The 20416-nt window shown below is 41.6% G+C and overlaps 1 protein-coding gene across 3 annotated transcripts in view; it reads left to right on the top strand.

Moving 5' to 3' along the window:
• The window catches only part of PHACTR2 (phosphatase and actin regulator 2), a 308176-nt gene that overhangs the window by 96922 nt on the left and 190838 nt on the right, over positions 1 to 20416 (top strand). The gene's annotated exons all lie outside the window — the stretch shown is intronic.

The following is a 20416-nucleotide window of genomic DNA, read 5'->3' as shown; positions in this document are numbered from 1 at the left end:
TAATTTCCAACTCCCTATTTTTAAATATAGGAAGACAATTGTAGGGCTAAGAGACTATTCACTTGTATAAATAACATAACTAACATTTGATTACTTAGCAATTAAATATCTGCAACATCTCTATCCAGGCTCCCCATCTGCTCTTTATACAGAGTCTTTGTGGGTATTTCACTGCCCATCAGATCACCATCAGGGGAAGTAAAGAGAAAAGGGATCTGGAACAAAAACATCCCTGAGAATGAGTGGAATTCAATGGCATCTCTGAGGCTGAACAGGAGGAAGGTGCAGATTTTACTTATCCAAATTAACCTTCCACAGGCACCATTAGAAATTAATAATAGTGTATTTTGTATGTGAAAAGTTAATTTAAAAATTCCGTACCTAATTAGCAAACCCATGAAACTAAATACCATCATGGGAGGAAAGAAGCAAGCTTGCATTTGTGAAATGCTTATTATGTACTCGCTATCAATGTACATATTTTATATGTTACATCCCGGTCCTTGGAAAATCACAGTGTAGGTGAATATTATTTCCCCTGTTTCACATGAGAATACTGAGATTAACTTAGAGCCCACTTGGTAAGTGAGTGCCCTATGCTCTTGAACCCAGCTCTTCAATACAAGCCATTCAACCCAGCCTTGTCAAGTCATCATATGGCTTTGAGAACTGGGGAGGAGGTACTCTTTGTCTTTTCAATAGCTAAGCACTGTGCCTGGCTCTAGGAATTATGAAATAACTGTTTTCAAATTGAATCAAGTATGCCACTTAATTCATAGCAATTATCCAAAAGGAAATTAATTTTTATATATCAGTGTCAAAGATGATCTTGTCGCAAAGCTGAAGTGTCTATGAGACAGAAGTCAGTCCTTGTAAAGAAAAGAGAACTGTGAAGTGTTTTTACGGTAACACTCACTCGTTTATGACAATTGGTAAAATAAAGTGCTTTTGAATAAGTTCATCTGTGAAATTTGTTATCACTACAAAAAAGTTACTCATATGTTTCATTTGAAGAATGTAATATATTAGGATAAATTAGCGGAAATAATGGGGGTGGGGAAGGCCCAATGGAAGTTTTAAGTGACATTGAAATCAATGCACACACTTTTTTTGAATATGGGAGGATTTCACTGTTATTTTCCTGCAGGGAGATGTTGATTGGGAGGTAGGTCACAGAATAGTGGTTACTTTATTTCGTCTACCTCACGTGTGTTTGACTAACTCTTCTATCAGTAACTGGTTTCATTTCACATTTCAGGACCGAACCCAAGGCCTCATATCTCTTCTAATGACTAATACTGGTCCATCTATCTATATATATATATCTATGTCTATATCTATCTATTTATCTATCTATCTATACATACATACATACATACATACATGTGTGTGTGGGAGGGGGGAGGCAGTTTGGGATCACACTCAGTAGTACTCTAGGTCTACTCCTGGATGTACGCTCAGGGATTATTCCTGACAGAGCTTGTGGGACCACTGGTCTCAGGGATCAAACCACTGCCAGCTACATGTAAGGCAAGTACTTAAACTTCCAATACTATTTCTCCCGCTCATACCTCTTTTTAATGCCTATTTTACTCACTGCTTCAATATTTGAAAAATGTGCTAGGTATAATTTTCTCATTTACTTGAAATTTGATGTATAGGTCAAGAGAAGCCAGAGCTTCAAAGAGTTTAGCTGGTTTTCCTACTCTCATATACAGCATCTACAGATTTTTTTTCTTGGTGCCTAGGATCAAACCCAGAACCTCAAACCTGCAAAGCAATTGATTTACCACCGAGTTACCTCCCCTAAACCTAAAAATGACTCTGAACAAATCTTTTCTAGGTTTCCAGCTACCTGTTCACTATCCAACTACCTATACCCCCAAACCCAAATTTCATTTTCACTATCTTCATCTAAATTAACTTTCAAACATATTGGGGAGGGTTGTTTATTTGTTTGGGGGACCATCCAGCAGTGTCAAAACTTGACTTCTGGTTTTATGCTCAGGAGTTACTTCTGATGATGGTCTGGGGATTATATGCAGTACCAGAGATCAAACCCAGGTCAGCCACATGTATTGCAAGCACCGTACCCACTGAACTACCTTGAAAGCCCAACCTTTAAATATTGAATCTTTTCATTATATAGAGTAACTAAATTCATTTCACATTCCCAAAACACAATTTCCTTTCTTAGACTGAATATTTTAATTCCAGCACGGATTTCACATCCTAACAGGTGTGAAGTTCAAATGTTGGTATTCGTTGCTATTATTAATTGAGTGTTCAGGACTTACTTTCCTCATTGCCAATTATTTCCCATGCATTGGCAGAATTTCCTGTTTCCATCAGTTTTACTTTCCTTACTTTTTAGTCCATACACTCAACACACATGTGTGTCCCACACTCTTGTATTCGTTTTTATGATCCTTCCCATCTAAAATGCCATTAACCCACTCATCAGCCAGCATCCACCATTCCTTCATCCAGGCTGTGTTCCTGATAGCCACGCTGCATCGGGCACTGGGCTAGTGAAAGTAGAAGCAAGAGAATGAGATCGCTGGTTTTGGTTTGTGGCCAACCTGGGTTCGATTCCCAGCATCCCATATGGTCACCCAAATACCGCCAGGAGTAATTTCTGAGGACAGAGTAAGGAGTAACCCCTGAGCATTGCCAGGTATGATTCAAAACAGGCAGGCAGACAGACAGACAGACAGATAGACACACACACACACATACACACACAATCCTGGTTTGTAATAAGTGTCCTGAGCTGAATTACCTACTCTTTGTGTACAGAATGAGATCAAGTGGACAGTCCTTTAGAATAGGTCATCAAAGAGGTCTTATTGATCAAAAGAACCAAAGGACCTAATGTGATCTTCATAGTACTTAGTAGTAGACTGAGGTTAACCCTGCATTTCAGTCATTCCTTCTCAGATGTTAAGCATTGTGAAAGCACCAAATTCACAAGAGCTGTCTATTGTGTCCTCCATAGAGAAAGAGTGTGGAACTCAGCCCCAGCCACCTATTAGAACTACCTGGAGAAACTTAAAATCTCCCCAGCAAGGGATGCGCATGTATCTATGTGCTGTGTCCCTCCCCGGAACCTTGTTATCATGTTGGTGTGTCTGATGCAAAAAGTAAATAGATCACGATCATGATAATCCTGTTGTTCATCGATTGCCTTGAGCAGGAACCAGTAACATCTCCTTCGTCCTAGCCCTGAGATTTTAAAAAGTGCCATATTCAAGGCTCTTTCAGGATTAGGAGAATGAGACCCATCATTGTTACTGGTATTTGGTACATTGTGTACGCCACAGGTTGTTTGCCAGACTCTGCGAGTGGTAGCCTGCCAGGTTGTCCAAAGTAAGAATGAGATAATAAGATGTCACGTGGCCGCAAATGCAGCCGCATGCTTTTGGGACCTGGGTTTTATAGTCTCTGGGTCTTGGCCATTGATGGGATTACACGGCGCCGGAGTGGGGGGCAGTTGGTGGGTGTGACCCCTGCCTACTGGAAGATGGAGGATCTGGGTGGAGGATGCTCAGCCCCAGTCCCAGCAGGCTTGGAGATCTCAGCCCCGGGACCCCACATGCCTTTGTTCCTTTGCCGGTACCTTCATGCGTGTGGAGAGTGGTCTCAGCATGGTTGTGGCTGGTTCTGGAGGTCTTCAGCTGCCGGGGCTCTTCTCGGGGCAGTGAGGGAAACTCAACCACCCCCCTCCAAGGGGCCCCAGCAAGGATAGCTAGGTACGGGGGGCAGGAGACTCTGCGCTGTCACTTCCAGGAGCTGGGTTTTATAGTCTCTGGGTCTTGGCCGTTGATGGGAATACACATCGCTGTGGGGGGGGGGGGCGCAGTTGGTGGGTGCAGAGCCAGGAGTAATGCCTGAGCATTTCTGGGTGTGGTCCAAAATTGAAAATGAAAAAAATGCCTAAACAACCCCACTCCCATTCCCCAGTGTTTGGAACCTACCCTGGACTGGAAGCACAGCACCTGGATCTGTTTATAAGTTCCCCAGCTATTCTAACGTGCAGCCCAGGAGAGAATCCCTGTTACAGACACTCAGAAACCCTTGCCTAATGGAAGGAAGCAGTCAGCCCTCTCCCCTCCTCCCCTGTCTTCTGCACCCTCGAGAATGGGCTGGTCTGCTTGAACATTTGTGTCAGGGAATTGTCAGCCTCCAGGTAGAATCCCGGGCTATGAGGGTGAATGAGATCCCCAAGAAAATCACTGAAAGAAAAGAATAGAGGCAAAATTATGCTTTTAGATGACATCTTGGGTAGGAACCAAAGGAGTAGATGAACTGATGAAAGAAGGCAGCTACGAAGAGATTTAGTTTCCTAAATCTTTAAACAAGAAAGTGATTTTCTCCTTTGGTGTCACTCAAGCAACTCAAACATCAAGTGAATATTTACCTCAACATCAAAAACTGTTTCAGGTGAGACATTACATGTGGGTTTTAAGTAATGAGAGATGCCTAACATCCCTAGACTTTTGTAGAATGGGAAATGTGCAATATTAGATCCCAAATAGCACTTCTATGATTTAATCATTGCTAACTGTGTTATCTGTGCCGAGTGGCTGGGTCAAAGCCACTATTAGACACCGATGCTATATTTGTTGTATCCATGTGACTCACCACAAGTGCCCTGCTTTTCAGTGATGAAAAAAATAGGTCCTGTTCCTCATTATACTTTCTTACTCCAAACATACACAGAGCATGCATATATATGTACGTGCACACACACTTCTATTTGAATGAACTTTGGGTCATTCTGAACTGACAGCAAATTGAAGTATTAAAGAATAGGACTTATGATAGAATTTGCTTTTCTGGAAGTATTGTTAATAAGTGCATTTTTAAAGTACTAGGCTTCATACATACATATATGTATGTATGTATGTATATATATATATAAAACTCAGTGCAATCATCTTTTCTAATGTTTGACTTAATTCCACCATGTGGTTTTGAAGCTCTTTTAAAATATGTAACAGAGGATTTTTCACAAATTAAGCTTCACAAATAATGTGGATGAAGCCCATGAAAATTATAAGGAGGTTTTAAGGGAACCTTCTTCCTAAACTTGTAATAAAGCTTCTTTGACAAATCAAGTTTCCACTGTTTTGTGGGTTAGTTATATAATTGACCATTGACAGGTTATTTTCAGAATCATAAAGATCTCATACCATTTAGAAAAATGCTCTGATGCATCCTCCTGGATGCCTTGTAAACATAGATACATCTTGCATGGAGACTACTACCTGGGGTGATTGTGAATTCTGTATTTTCTTCTTCCTCTGATGCCTGTAAACATAGATGCATCTCACATGGAGACTGTTACCTGGGGTTATAGTGAATTCTGTATTTTCTTCTTTCACTTTCTGGGAAGTCTGCTTGCTATGTTTCTTGCCATTCACTGGGACTTGCTTACATCTTTATCTGCCCATCTGGCCTTTAAAGAGACAAGCAAACACACAAGGACTGTTCAAGCTTTCGGGTTGCCTGGGTAGCCATGGGAGAGATCCCAGGCTGGTCATCTATTCAACACGATATTGTTCCCTCATCTTTGATTCCAACATGTGAGTCACTGTTTAGAGGAACAGACACTGAGGGCAGTTAGTAAGCACATCAGAATTAAACGGGTACCTTAAAAGCAGAGGCTGAGTTACCTCCCATATCAACAGTCACCCTTAAAATATAAAGTCGTGACAGTCTCCTATTCTGTTCTTTGCCTATGTTGCCCTTTCTCTCTAAAGACAGAACTGTTTTATTCTGTTCTTTTCCAGGCACACAGTTGCTTCCCCCAAAGTATCCTATTCTTTCCTGGGTGTATATGCTCCCTTATCTAACCTTGTTTTACCTAGGGCATTATGTAGACCTTGGAGATTTTGATAAAGGGACAATTTTCCACAAATTAGGGAATTTTTAATCAGCGCATGAAAGGAAAGATTGCCAGTCCTGACTTTTGAGAATGGTCAGTGTGGGGGACACGACAAGTGAAAATGCCTTAGGTTTCCAGGGCCAGGCTGTAGCGTTTACAGCCCCCTTCGTGCCTGCCTCTGAGACTTATGGAACAGATGTCAATAAATGCAGCCAATTCTTAGCTCAAACAATAAGCATTTTACAACATTCATTAACCTTTGGGTCACTTCTTGAATTAAGGAAGTTCAAAGACATTTGTTTAAATAACTGTGTGAGTATGACTTTAGTTGACAAAAGCCAGAAAGTTGAAAACAAAAACCAACTTGGTCTGTAAAATCCAGAGTTTGTGGAAAACCAGAAGCCCTTTAGCTTACAAGCACCACCATTAACTTTGAAATTTCCTGGCTTGTGTCTGCTTTTGCCACAACCCTAACTTTCTATAAACAAAGGTGTCTCTCATCTTAACAGACATGAGCTTTGTCCCCCACAGTTTCAGGGAAGGTTTTTGAAGGAGCCTTAAGACTACAAGAACTCCTAATGTACTTTTGGTTGCCTGGGTTATTTTTAAGACAGATTCAAGTCCCACAAAACTATGTTGTAAATTCTGGGCTGGAAACAAGTGATTTCTTTTTAAGGAAAACCATACGTTCTTCAATAATATTCGTTTTAATTTTACAAAATGCTTATACACTTAGATTGTGTCTCACATTTTCTATTGAATTGTAGAGACATTTCATAGGATCAGTTCTCCCTTTGCAGATAAAAACTAAGACCAAGAAGTGTTTGTGTGTTTGTATTTCAGAGCCTCACGAACAGCTTAACTGCACATGGAAGACATTGTACTGACATAGAGAATGCATGTTTGGTTGAATGTGTTTTTGGCCATTTGCCCATTTATAGATATGGGCCATGAAAATCTTATTTTCTTTCACATTTTTGCTTTTTTGGGAGTCTATTCCAAGACCCATAGATGATCATACCATAGATGATCCCAAGGATTGAACTGGGATCAGCTGCCCGTAAGGCAAAAATGCCCTATCCCCTATACTATCTTTCTGACCTATGCAGAAGAAAGAGCAAAACACAGTTTATGCTTTGGTAAATTGCATGAAAGAATAAATTCGGGGAAATTTGCTTCCATTTGACCTGACCACAAAGGCTCACAGAGGAGGACAGTCAAAAGGCTTTTGTCAAAGTCTCCATGAAACACAACTTCCCTCCTCCTTTATCTCCAAGTATTCATAGTATGATATGCAAAAAGGTGATCAGTAGCTGAGAATCAGCTTTCAAGCCCAGACAAGACTCAAGATTATGGGGCCAAGAATATGGCGGGTAGGGATCAGTTGAGAGGAGTTACTATATAAATCCCCAGCGAAAGAATGAGAACGGGAGTGTTAAGGAAATCCAAATATTTCCCCTTGGAGATTGAGTATGGAAGTCCAAGTCCAGAGCTAGATACTGGAGCAGTGAGCAGGGAATTTGGACAAATGAGAGACCAAAGTAGATGCTATAGTTTATGAGACAGATGACAAAACATTGGAGGTGTACAAAGATTTTATTCTGGCTGATTTTGTTTGATGAGAGCTGATAATAAAGAAGACCAAGGAGATAAGGTATGAAATTTCATGTACCCTAAGCCCTCTGAGGTCCTCTCAATGCAATGGTGACTTCTTGCTTTCATTCCAGCCCTGCTCTCTAGAGAAGCAGAGCTGCGGTCCGTGTTCAGCCACCAACACTATAGTTCAGTTGATATTTTGCAAGAGAATTCTCTTTAAGTTGCAACGGACTTTTGTCAACTCTACCTGCCCACTCAAGAAGAATATATGGGCTTGAGCAATAGCACAGCAGGTAGGGCATTTGCCTTGCATGCGACTGACCTGGATTCGATTCTCAGCATCCCATATGGTCCCCTGAGCACCGCCAGGAATGATTCCTGAGTGCAGAGCCAGGAGTAACCCCTGTGCATAGCCAGGTGTGGCCCAAAACATAAATATATATATATATATATATTATATATATATTCCCATTTGGAAGTCAGAGTTGAAAGAGGAGAATGAAATTCCTGGCTTCAGACACAGGGGTTCTTGCAGAAGCATAGGTGTAAAGTCATAAATTTTCAGTATGGACAAATGGTAGCTCATTTGCTCTTCACACTGCCTCCCCAGTGTTTTTGAGGCCCCACCTCAGTCTCCTATGACTTTCCTGGTTCTTAGAAGATGCTTCGAAACTGGCATTGTCCTGTTTTGCTCTCTGCAGTTCACTCACTCTCTGTACCCTGCATTTCATCCTTTTTATTTATTTTTTTCTTTTATTATCTGAAGAGCCAGATAATACTATACATTATTATCCTTTGGCCCAAAATAATAGTACACAGATCCCAAGAAAGGGCCCTAGTTGTTTTCCTGTGATTCACCCATATGGCTGAAACTCATGAATATTTTACATTGATTTGGATAAAATCACAGTGCAATCTGTTTTTCAGTTCCTAACATAATTAAGGAACATAGCTAGGTAACATCTTTTTTAAAGATACCTCATTGTCCCATTCAAAAATCCTCAAGATGAACTCCCAACTCAGGATCTCACCTGAGACCCTTGTCCAACTGTGTCCTGACAATGTCTACCTGTCTCTGACCCCACAATCCTGGGCCTCAGTCCCCACCTTTTTATCTCATCTCCAGTACTAGTTGACATTGGTTCTCCACTTTACTACATGCTCATCTTATCCACTGTTCCTTCCCCCAGTGGTTACCTGGTAAATCCCTGTTTGTCCTACAGGACATGTGGCTCCATGGGTCACCATCAGGAAACCCATTGTTACTGCAGTACATGGCTTATTATTCCGGCACTCAACTTGGATTCCAAGAGCAGCCTGTGGAGTCAATCCCTTTGGTTTCCATAGAGTCTAGCATAGAGCAGGCGTACTGCAGGTTGACAAGCTCGAGCCAACAATGTTGCCTGTCATCTGTGGAATGTTCTAGATAGTACACAGGGTATTTATCCATTTTTATAATAGTTTCTTTCTTAAGTACAAGAGAAAAGGTTAGTATAAGAGAGATGTGGACAGACGATACAAGAATACAGAAAGACAGTTGCCTGATTGATGAGGTTGGTAAAATCCTTACAGAGCAGAAAATAGTCCTTGTGAGTCTTGAGTTTTTTTTTTTCTCCCTGTTTTACTGCCATGGAATTGAATTTTGAAGGTTTTTTTGGTGGTGATGATGGGGTGTGGTCTTGCTATGAGTGTCTCTGAGACCCAGGGTCTCCTCCCAGTGATTCTTGGACTACTAGATCCATGATTCAATGCGGTGATCCCAGAATATGGTGCTTTTGAGACCCTGAACTTCTGGGAATTACCCAGCCATCCTGGCAGTGCTTGATGGCCTCTAGCTCCACACCTGGAGATATTCAGGGGGCCATATGCTTTCAGTGTTGAGATGGGTATTGACCCTATGGAAGGCATGAGCCTTAACCTTGTACTATCTCTCCAACACCCCGAATTTATCATTTTGGGGAGAGAGCTGGACGGGGTCACACCTGGCTATGCTCAGAGGCTGCTCCTGGCTCCACATTCAGGAATTACTTCTACTAGTGCTTGAGGGACCATATGGGATCAGCCGTGTGCAAGGCAAACATTCTACCTGCTGTACTATTGCATCAGCCCCTGAATTTATCATTTTAAGAAGTCTATTTTTGTGAGTATTCCTTGTGGAACAAGATAGAACTTGTAATAATAATTATAGTAACACGTATATGGAATTTGAGATCTCCTGAAGAAAGAAGTGCCATAGATCTAAGAACATTTTTTTTTCCTCAAGGAGAATTTGATCAAGGAAATGAGGCAAGTGAAATTTAGCCCTGAGGAATAGTGAAAAGAACAGTCTTCTACCTAAAAAATAGCTCAGTCTACTGATACTTACAAACATTTTCTTTGAACTTTTCTTGTAACCTCCCCTAGAAAGATAGACTCTTTCTCAAAATACCTAAAATGGGTCACTATGCTTAAATTATTCTTTGGTCTTAGTATGTGCATAAGGGACCAGGTTAGGAGGAAGCTTAGCTGTAATATCCAGATGAGAGAGAAATAGTTCTGAACTATTGTTTAAGTTAACATGATTACAGCAGGTCATTTTGGTTTCATATTAATAAAAATGTACATTTGTGAGCAATATATAAAATCTGGAAAGAATACATCCCAAGCTATTAACACCTCTCAATTTCTGGGGATTGAAAGGAGGGAATTTGTATTTTACTTTATGCTTTTCTATTTTGTTTGAAGTTTAGTTGATTTTCTATTCAGTGTGTAAGGCTTTTAAAAAGATTTTAAAAGCCAATAAATTCTGCTGTAATCAATTAATGGAAAAGCAAACATATTTTTCTGTTTACCAGAAGGGAATTCTCTCTTCTCCTGCAAGAAATCCCTACATATTACAGACTGGGCCCATCTCAAATATGAATGACATGGGTCTTAACCCAGGATAGCTCAGGGTGAGAGTTTAAATGTTCTGCTGCTATGAAGCCCCTTCCCGCTGCCCCAAAGAGAAGCTGTGATTGCATTTCTTTTACTTATCAAATGTAGCTATGAAGTCTTGTTAATTTTTAGAATGAAGACTCAGTTGTAGTGATTAACTCCCGTGAAATATTATCACACCAAGAAAATTTGAATGAATTTTCTTCTCTCTTCCTGTATGGGGAGTGGACTGAGGTTGATGGGTAAGTTGAGCAAGTTGGGAATAGCTCACCAATCATTTTCTGTGTCGTCGGAAGCAGTTTATTTACAGGGTAGGTTGTTGTGTTCAGATGTGGTACACCCTGTGGATGTCTGACTCAGGGCGTTGTTTTCAAACTGCCTTTGAGGAGTGCCAAACAGGAAGTGGAGACCCCCTCAAAGGCACATGGGATCAGGCAAGGGCTTTCTAAAATGATCTCAGACTGAAGTCAGAGAGACCTTGTGTAGTTTGTGTGTAAAAGCACAGACTGGAAGGTAGATCTGAATTTGTCCCTGGACCCAGGACTTGTATGCAGTTATGGGTATGAGAAATGAAGAACACAGACAGGAACTGAAAAAAAAAAGAAAGAAAAAAGAGGGGCTGGAGCAATAGCACAGCAGTGGGGCATTTGCCTTGCATGTGGCCGACTTGAGTTCGATTACCAGAGTCCCATATGGTCTTCTGAGCACCGCCAGGAGTAATTCCTGAGTGCAGATCCAGGAGTAACCCCTGTGCATTGCCGGGTGTGACCCAAAAAGAAAAAAAAGTAAAGAAAAAAGAAAGAGAGAGAGAGAGAGAGAGAGATGATCATACTGAATCAGGACTCAAGTAATCTGACAGAAGCAGATTTAGTCCTGATAACTTTTTTATGTGCTGTTATAAGAACTTACTGAGCACATCATTTATCTCATATTAAAAATATGGCCACATGGGCCAAATAGATGGTACAGGGATTAAGGCACGTAGCATCCATTGAGGACCACCAAGGTTCCATCCCTGGCACTACGTGGTCACCTCTGACATTGCTGGGTGCAGCCCTGAAGGGCCCAAAGTTACCTGAGTAGTTTCAGGACTGAAGGCACAAATAACACCATATCCTCAGTCCTTCACATTGAGTCGTTGGCATGGATGGCCAAGAGCCATGTGGAGGGACCCCAGGGCCTCTTGAATGCCACTTGAGAACAAAAAATGAAAATTAAAAAGTATAGTCACATAGGAATATAATAAACAGATGCGTATAATTTTTGTGTCGGATTTGTATTTTAGATATATCAAAATTTTGGCTGGAGCAATAGCATAGCAGGTAGGGCATTTACCTTGCACACGGCTGACCCAGGTTCTATTCCCAGCATTCAATAAGGTCCCCTGAGCGCCGCCAGGGGTAATTCCTGAGTGCAGAGCCAGGAGTAAGCCCTGTGCATCGCTGGGTGTGACCCCCCCCCAAAAAAAAGATATATCAAGATTTTACTTGGTGACTCAGTTTAAACTGGATTGCAACCTGGACAGTTGATCAAATAGTTGATTAACTTACTAAATAAATCATTGTTACGTATTGATTTCAGCTTTACCTTGTGTAAAAAGATAAAGGCACATTGTATCGACTCTTCCTGTATATCCTATCAATGTGTTCCAAGAACTTTCCTTTCAACTGTCTGTGAATCTTGCAATTATTAAAAATGACCCAGTGAAGTATATTGGTTTGAATTAGTCCAGTATACCTCTTTCTTCTCTCCCATAGGGACCACAGTTTTAGAACCTAATTCAGATGAGAGACAGAGTTGGCAAGGAAGAATTGATCCTGTTAAGTAGTTCTAGTAGCTGCTGAGAACACCATAATAATAAGTACATCAAGTCCCCTTTTCCCAAGGAATTTGCTTCTGTTGGGACAAACAGACAATAAACAAATAAATGTGTATATGTTAGAATGCCAGGAAGTGATAAGAACCAAGACTAATAATAGAAACATTGAACAAGGGACATAAAAGCATTGTTTGAGGTCATGTGAATTTTGTTTTGTTTTGTTTGTTTTTTGTTTTTGTTTTGTTTTGTTTTGTTTTTTTGGGGTCACATCTGGTCATGCACAGGGGTTACTCTTGACTTTGCACTCAGGAATTACTCCTAACTGTGCTCAGGGGACCATATGGGATGCTGGGAACCGAACCCGGGTCAGCTGCGTGCAAGGCAAACACCTAACCTGCTGTACTATCGCTCCAGCCCCAAGGTCATGTGAATTTTGTCCTTAGCATTGGACCCTCCAAATGGCACCAGGTTACAGAACCCAGGAGATTTGTCAACATAGCTTTGTAAGACCACCTTTTATCAGTTTGGTATAGTTTCAAGATAACACTATTTTTTCTTATTTTGATTTGCTTGAACACTTAACATTTCACATTGCCTCAAGTTTCAAGAAGTGGCCTGAGGTCAAAGAAAAATGCTTAGAATTTCATCTTATTTTGGTGATAGTAGAATGAAGGGACGTAATTACATGCATGCCCCCACCCCTGACAAACCTGCAGTGACCCAGATTTGTTTGAAATTTAGCACAAAACTGCATTGTTATCAGAGGATATTCCCATGAGATAAGAAAGACCTGGCAGAATTGCGGTGGCAGCTTGATTACAAAAAAATATAAAATATTTCTTTCATCATGACAAAGACCTGTTGTTTACTCTTATGGAGAACAAGCTAGCATATGTTTGTTCTGAAAAACTTTGCTTTAAGAAACATTTGCCTGACAATGCAATGCACACCACTCATTCCCCGAAAGAATGTGTAAGCCATGTCAATTAAAGAAGGAAGGGAACAGGATTTAGTTGATTTCAGGATTTCACACTACCAGTTTTGTTTTTTTTTTTAAAGAATCATACTGATTGGGTCTATATTCATCTCAGAAAATTGATACCACTCTAAACAAATTTGGAAATCTGATCTTAGAATTATCTTCCAAACCAGACCAAAACTTTATTTATTTTGTTGTTGATTAGTTCATTCTGTCATTCGGCAAGCCTTTGTATATATACTGATATGATGCTTCTTGCTCAGTGTATTAGGATGATTACTTTTCTTTGTGCTTATACTAGTGTAAAGAGACAGATGAGTTAGAGATGGAACTGAACATGCTTAGATATCTATGAAAATAGAGGGTAGAAGAAGGCTGGGAGGAAACTGCTTGTCAATGGGATATGACATTTCTACTGATATGACATTTGGACTGGAGCATTTGAAGAACAGGTTCAAGACAGAGGGAAATGTGAGTTTCTGGCACCAATTTATTACTTTGTTGTTATTATTTGTAAAACAAAGGTAGCATGATTCAGTTTGAGAACTTATTCTGCTGACTTGGCCTAGACTAATAGTGATTAATCCCCCCCCCAAATTATCATAAGGGCTGGAAAGATAGTAAAATGCTCAGGGAACTTTACCCCAACCTGGGTTAGATTCCCCGGCACCCCATGTAGTGTCCTGAGCCCCTCTAGGTGTGATCCCTGAGCACTGCTGGGTGTGACCCCAAAACGGGGAAAAAAGTGCTCTCAGGATATGAACATTTTTTTCCTCTCAATTTTAGGAATATCTATTGAGAACCCAGTCACTAGCAATATGCTATGCTCTTACAAAGGGAGCTTTGGAGAATTCAGAAGAATTCAAAAGAAACCATATATATATATATATATATATATATATATATATATATATCACTGTATAGCACTGTCCTCCCATTGTTCATCAATTTGATTGAGAGGGCACCAGTAAAGTCTCATAACAAATTGTGAGACTTGTTGTTGCTGTTTTTGGCATATTGAATACATCACGGTTAGCTTGCCAGGCTTTGCTGTGCAGGCGCCATACTCTTGGTAGCTTGCCAGGCTCTCCAAGGGGGGACGGAGGAATCGAACTGGGGTTGACCCGGGTCTGCTGTGTGCAAGGCAAGGGCCCTACCTGCTGTGCTATCGCTCCAGACTATATATATATATATATATATATATATATATATATATATATATATTTAGGTGGAGAATGGTTTAGAGACCACATGGAATAGTGCCCAGGGCTTATGACTGGTCTGTGTTCAGGGATCACTCCTGACAGGGCTCATGGGACCATATGTGGTGCCAGGGATCAAATCTATGTCTGCCACATGCAAGACAAGAGCCCTAGCTTCTGAATTGTTGCTCAGGTCCCTTTCTCCATATATTTTTAATATTTTTAATTGAAGTAAAAATCACACAATATAAACTTACCATTAATATTTTGTATGGGGTTGGATACAGTTCAGAGTGTAGGGCACTTGCCTAACACACAACTGACCTAGGTTTGCAAAGCCAGCAGCATAACATCCTTTCATCTGTTTCATCATCTCCCTCTTGCCTCCATCATCTCTTGCCTCTTTGAAACATTCTTGTGATTAGAGTGGGTTGTCCAGCTTACCCAGGATCATCACAAAATCCTTATTCAGATCTGCAAAATCTCATCCACAGGGAGATAAGGGAACAGGTTCTAGGGATTAAGATGTGGGCATCTCAAGTGGGGAGTACATGATTCAGTCTCACACAGGGTAGCTCCGATCTGAGTTAAGAAAGTCTTCTTCCTTTCGGTGCCATTCTCGACCCTCACCTGACTGTATTTGTGCTGCAGAGAGTTTTATTTCTCAAGCTCTTCTCCTTTGCTTTCTGGCCAATTGGAAAGGAGAAGAAAATGTAAATGCGTAATAATTTCCTCTGACTGTAAATCCTGGAGGGAACAGATGGCCTTGTATATTGTTTTGTCTCCTGGATCAGTTAGAAGTTGGAACATCATCTCAATCAATAATGAAGGTGGTGGCAATGCTTATCTTATAAAATGGAGGGAGTTTGTTTCTAGTTTTCTTAAAGATGACCACTGTAGAACTGTACTGCAATGTCCTCCCATTGTTCATCGATTTGCTTGAGCGGGCACCAGTAATGTCTCTGTTGTGAGACTTGTTGTTACTGTTTTTGGCATATCGAATATGCCACGGGGAGCTTGCCAGGCACTGCCATGTGGGCGGGATACTCTCGTAGCTTGCCAGGCTCTCTGAGAGGGGTGGAGGAATCAAACCTGGGTTGGCCACGTGCAAGGCAAATGCCCTACCCTCTGTGCTATTGCTCCATCCCAAAGATGACCAGAGAGAGAATAATTTTTTTCTCCAAAATATCCTTTCATGGAGGGAATGAAGATCAGTCTAAAAGGAAGAGGGATAGTGGTGGAAAGCTGTAGGGCACATTGGTGGTAGTGATGTGTGGTAACTTTGGACATCAATGCCATAAACTTACTCAGCAACGTTACCATGTTACCTAGAATATAACTAAAAACTATTCCTTTTTGTCATCTTTCTTTGGGCATTAATTTACACATAGACTAAACACACAATGAAATGCATGCATATTGTTTGAGTATACATGTATTATTACAACCTTACATTTAAGCTTTAGGTTGGATCAATATATCAATGGACCGAGTACATGCTTTGTACTCAGGAGGCCCTGGTTCAATCCCTGGCACTGCATTATCCCCTGAGCACTGAGCTGAACATAACCCCTGACATGTGACCCAACCCCCCCCTCCACACACACACCAACTCTCTAAAAAACAAATCCTGTGAATGAAGGTACTTGGCACAAGAGCCAACATTATCATCTTCCCGTTGTCGCAGAGATCCCCATAATTGAAAATGCAAGGAGGTGGCCCTGACCTCACAGCACTCCTGTTATGACTTCTCCAAGGTCAGCTGGGCTCCTGCAGGCTGCTCTCTAAGGAGGCCTCGATGACACATGCCACAGATGGCGCCATATACAGGGTGTTCACAGTGACAAAGAACTCATTACTGAGAGCACTCCAGCCAAGCGGGAGCAGCTCCTTGCATTTGAATTTCATTATCTCAGGGCTGAGCAGCCTTATCCTGTAAGAACACACTGTGCTATTTCAGGAAGATGGCGGGAGGCCTGGCCACTCAGTGCCTGCTCGGAATTGTCCACCCCGCTCTTGGCAGTCAGTAAACAGCTCCACAGTGCTTATGTGCATGAGCCAACACTTCCACGTTAAAAACACCTACCCCATAGAATCTACTTACGCCCCTGCCAGCGGTAGGACTCCTATGCCCAGTGCTCTCCCTAACTTGCTTCACCTTCTATGCCAGTTCTCAGGACATTCTAAGGAGGTGCCCCTATGATGCCAGCCTTTCTTTCCCAGGCACAGAAAGGCTCTGGCTGCTTTGGAATAAAGCCTGACCCACCCAAATGAATATTTAGTTGATTCTTGGCCAAAGTAGGGCTTGATGGAAATGCAAAAGCTGAAACTTCACTTCATCGAAAAAAATGAACTCTGAAAGGAAAATTTTGATTGAGTTACAGAAATAGGTTCTGCCCTTTCTAAAATGATTCAGTTCTAACCCTCTCAGTAGGATGAGCTGGTCAGTCATACATTTTTTCCCCTTTACTCTAGAGATATGTTTAGGAGGAAGGCATATAATTGATAAGATTTTTGTGTAATTGATCTAATTCACTTTTGGGAAGTCTTACTGTTTCTTATTTATTTATTTATTTATTTATTTATTTGCGTCACACCCATAGTAACCATGCATAGGGGTTACTCCTGGCTCTGCACTCAGGAATTACTCCTGGCAGTACTCAGGGGACCATAGGGGATGCTGGGAATCGAACCCAGGTCGGCCATGTGCAAGACAAATGCCCTACTTGCTGTGCTGTCACTCCAACCCCAATAGCACAGCAGGCAGGGCGTTTGCCTTGCTTGCAGCCGACCCAGGTTCGATTCCTCCGCCCCTCTTGGAGAGCCAAGCAAGCTACCGAGAGTATCTTGCCCGCATGGCAAAGCCTGGCAAGCTACCCGTGACGTATTCGATATGCTAAACACAGTAACACCAAGTCTCACAATGTTACTGGGCCCGCTTGAGCAAATCTATGAACAACGGGAGGACAGTGACAGTGATTGTTTCTTATAAAATTGCCTCCAGCAAAGAATACCTTATTGACGTTGTGGTGATCCTTTATGTTTTGTTTTGTTTTGTTTGGGTGCTACACCAGCAGTAATTTGGGTCTACTCCCAGCAGTGCTAAAGGAACCATGTAATGCAAGAAATTGACTAGGGCCCTTTGAATGGAAGGTATGCACTGAAGTTCTTTGATCTATCCCTCCAACCTGAGTTTTCCTAATAAAAGTAAGAGGAATATTTATCAAAATCCTTTTTGGAGGGCGAGGACCACCTGGTTGTGTGTTTGGGAGTAAAAATGGGCAGTACTATAAGTGTCATATGTGGTTTCAGGGATTTGAATCTGGATCAGTTGGATACAAAGAAAGTATCTGGACCCCTGGCCTCTCAATGTTCTTTCTTTCTTTCTTTCTTTCTTTCTTTCTTTCTTTCTTTCTTTCTTTCTTTTTTTCTTTCTTTCTTTCTTTCTTTTTGGGTCACACCCAGCGATGCTCAGGGGTTACTCCTGTCTCTGCATTCAGGAATTACTCCTGGCAGTGCTTGGAGGACTATATCAAATGCTGGGGATTGAATCTGGGTCAGCCGCACACATGCAAGGCAAACACCCTACCTGCTGAACTATCTCTCCAGCCCCTCATTGTTCTTTTCTTAAGTCTATATAAGTAGGGCCAGGGCAATAGTTCAACAGGTATGTTGTTTTGCCTTGCAGTAGGCCAACCCGGGTTTGATTCCTGGGACCCCAGATGGTCTCCTGAACACCCCCAGGAGAGATTCCTGAGTGTAGAGCCAGGAGTAACCCCTGTGCACTGCCAGGTGTAGCTCCCAAACCAACCAAACAACAAGAAAGACTAAGCAAAGTATTTATTTTATTATCATTTTAAAAAATCCTATTTTGTCTGTATATAAGCATCAATGAAATTAGCAAACATTAATGAAATTAAGTGTATTTAGGAAGCCATTGTCTTGCATATTTTTCTGTTCCTGCTCTACAAGATCACACAAGTAAGGTTACAACAGGGGACTCGTATGTGAATTATATTCAAGGGTGTGTACACAACTCATTATGTTTCATTGAGGCTTTTAGATAATTTTATCTATTTTTAGATAAAATTCAAGAAATGTATGTTCATGTGTGAAAATTTTAATTTGTTGGCATGTTTTTAATTTATGGCAGTGATCGGAACTTTGTAAGTACTCTGTATGCGGTCCCAACTCATGTTAGCCTAATTTTAGGGAAACTAACCTGAAACATTTTCCCATTCTCCCCTATTGTGGCTGAAAAATACATTAAATTTTATGATAAGGGAGGGCAGAGGTCATCTGTTAGCTCAATGGGATGAGCACAGGCTTTGTATGCAGGAGGGCCAGGTTTGATCCCCGGCATTGTATGGTTATTGAGCACTGCTGAAAGGAGCAACTCCTGAACTCAGAGTTGAAAGTAACCTCTGAGCACAACTTGGTGTGGCTTAAAAGAAGAAAAAGTCAAATAAAATTTTTCACAACTGTTACTGATTCATTAAACTTCTATATTAACCCTTCATGTGATTGTTGCACAGGTTAAGTGATTTAAAAATTTTCAAGTTTTGTTTGTGGCATATTATTCATAAAAATAAACATCACGTGTGCCAGGGATGTAACTCAGCTATAGAGCCCTTGCATATGTGGGGCCCTGGGTTCAATCTCTGATTTGACAAAAGGAAAGCAAGGCCAGGGAATACAGGGGCCCAGAGGACTGGTCAGTGGTTGGAATCTACCACAAGTGTGGGTGGGGCAGAGAGTAGGTAAGATAGAGAAGGTATCTATCTTGATACCTTCTTGATATCATGGCAATAATAGTTGGAAATGATCATGCTGGAAAAGAACTAAGTGTTAAAAGTAGATAAAAAGATATACATGATAACCTTTCATTATCGTATTGCAGAGGAACAAAGGCATATGGGTCCCAGGGCTGAGATCTCCAAGCTTGCTCATCGGGGCTGAGCATCCTCCACTCACATCCTCCATCTTCCAGTAGGCGGGGGTCAAACCCACCAACTGCCCCCCTGCGCTGTGTAATCTCATCAACGGCCAAGACCCAGAGACTATAAAACCCAGCTCCCAGACTCGTGACACCTTATTTTCTCATTCCTGCTTTCGACAACCTGGCAGGCTACCAAGTGCAGCCTGCCCTCACGGCAGAGTCTGGCAAACTCCCTGTGGCATACCCAATATGCCAAATACCAGTAACAATGATGGGTCTCATTCTCCTAACCCTGAAAGAGCCTTGAATGTGGCACTTTTTAGAATCTCAGGGCTAGGACTAAGGAGACGTTACTGGTGCCTGCTGGAGGCAATCGACGAACAACAGGATGATCGTGATGGTGATCATATTGCAATCCACAATGCCCAAAAGGAGGGAGGAGAGAAAGAGAGAGAGACAGAGACACAGACAGACACAGAGAGAGACAGAGACAGAGAGATAGAGAAGAAAAGAAGGGACTGTCATAGAGGCAGGACAAACTGGCTGGCTACCGAATGTAAGCTGCCCACACGGCAGAGTCTGGCAAATTCCCCGTGGCGTACCCAATATGCCAAGCACCAGTAACAATGGTGGGTCTCGTTCTCCTAACCCTGAAAGAACCTAGAATATGGCACCTTTAAAAAAATCTCAGGGCTAGGATGAAGGAGACGTTACTGGGGCCTGCTCGAGGCAATCGACGAATAACAGGATGGTCGTGATCGTGATAGAGGTAGGAGGGGTGGGGGTGATGGGAGGGAAACTGGGGACACTGGTGCTGGGAAATGTACACTGGTGGACAGGTTGCTGTTGGAACACTATGACTGAAACCTAATCATGAACAGCTTTGTAAGGGTCTATCTCACAGTGATTCAGTTTTTTTTTAAAAAAAACACTTAAAAATAAATCAATAAATAAAGCTTGCGGGGAAAAAAAGAGAAAGAAACCTACCTAGCTAAAGAAACGAACATGAAATGCTCCCTGGTTGTACCAGAGACTACTGAGGCTGCCAATCCCAGGATTATTTCAGTACTCCTGG

Source organism: Sorex fumeus, unplaced genomic scaffold (genome assembly GCF_029834395.1).
Source record: "Sorex fumeus unplaced genomic scaffold, SorFum_2.1 ptg000061l, whole genome shotgun sequence".
Classification (NCBI taxonomy): Eukaryota; Metazoa; Chordata; class Mammalia; order Eulipotyphla; family Soricidae; genus Sorex; species Sorex fumeus.
Note: the sequence above shows the minus strand (reverse complement) of the source record. Positions and strands in the feature narration are given on the sequence as shown.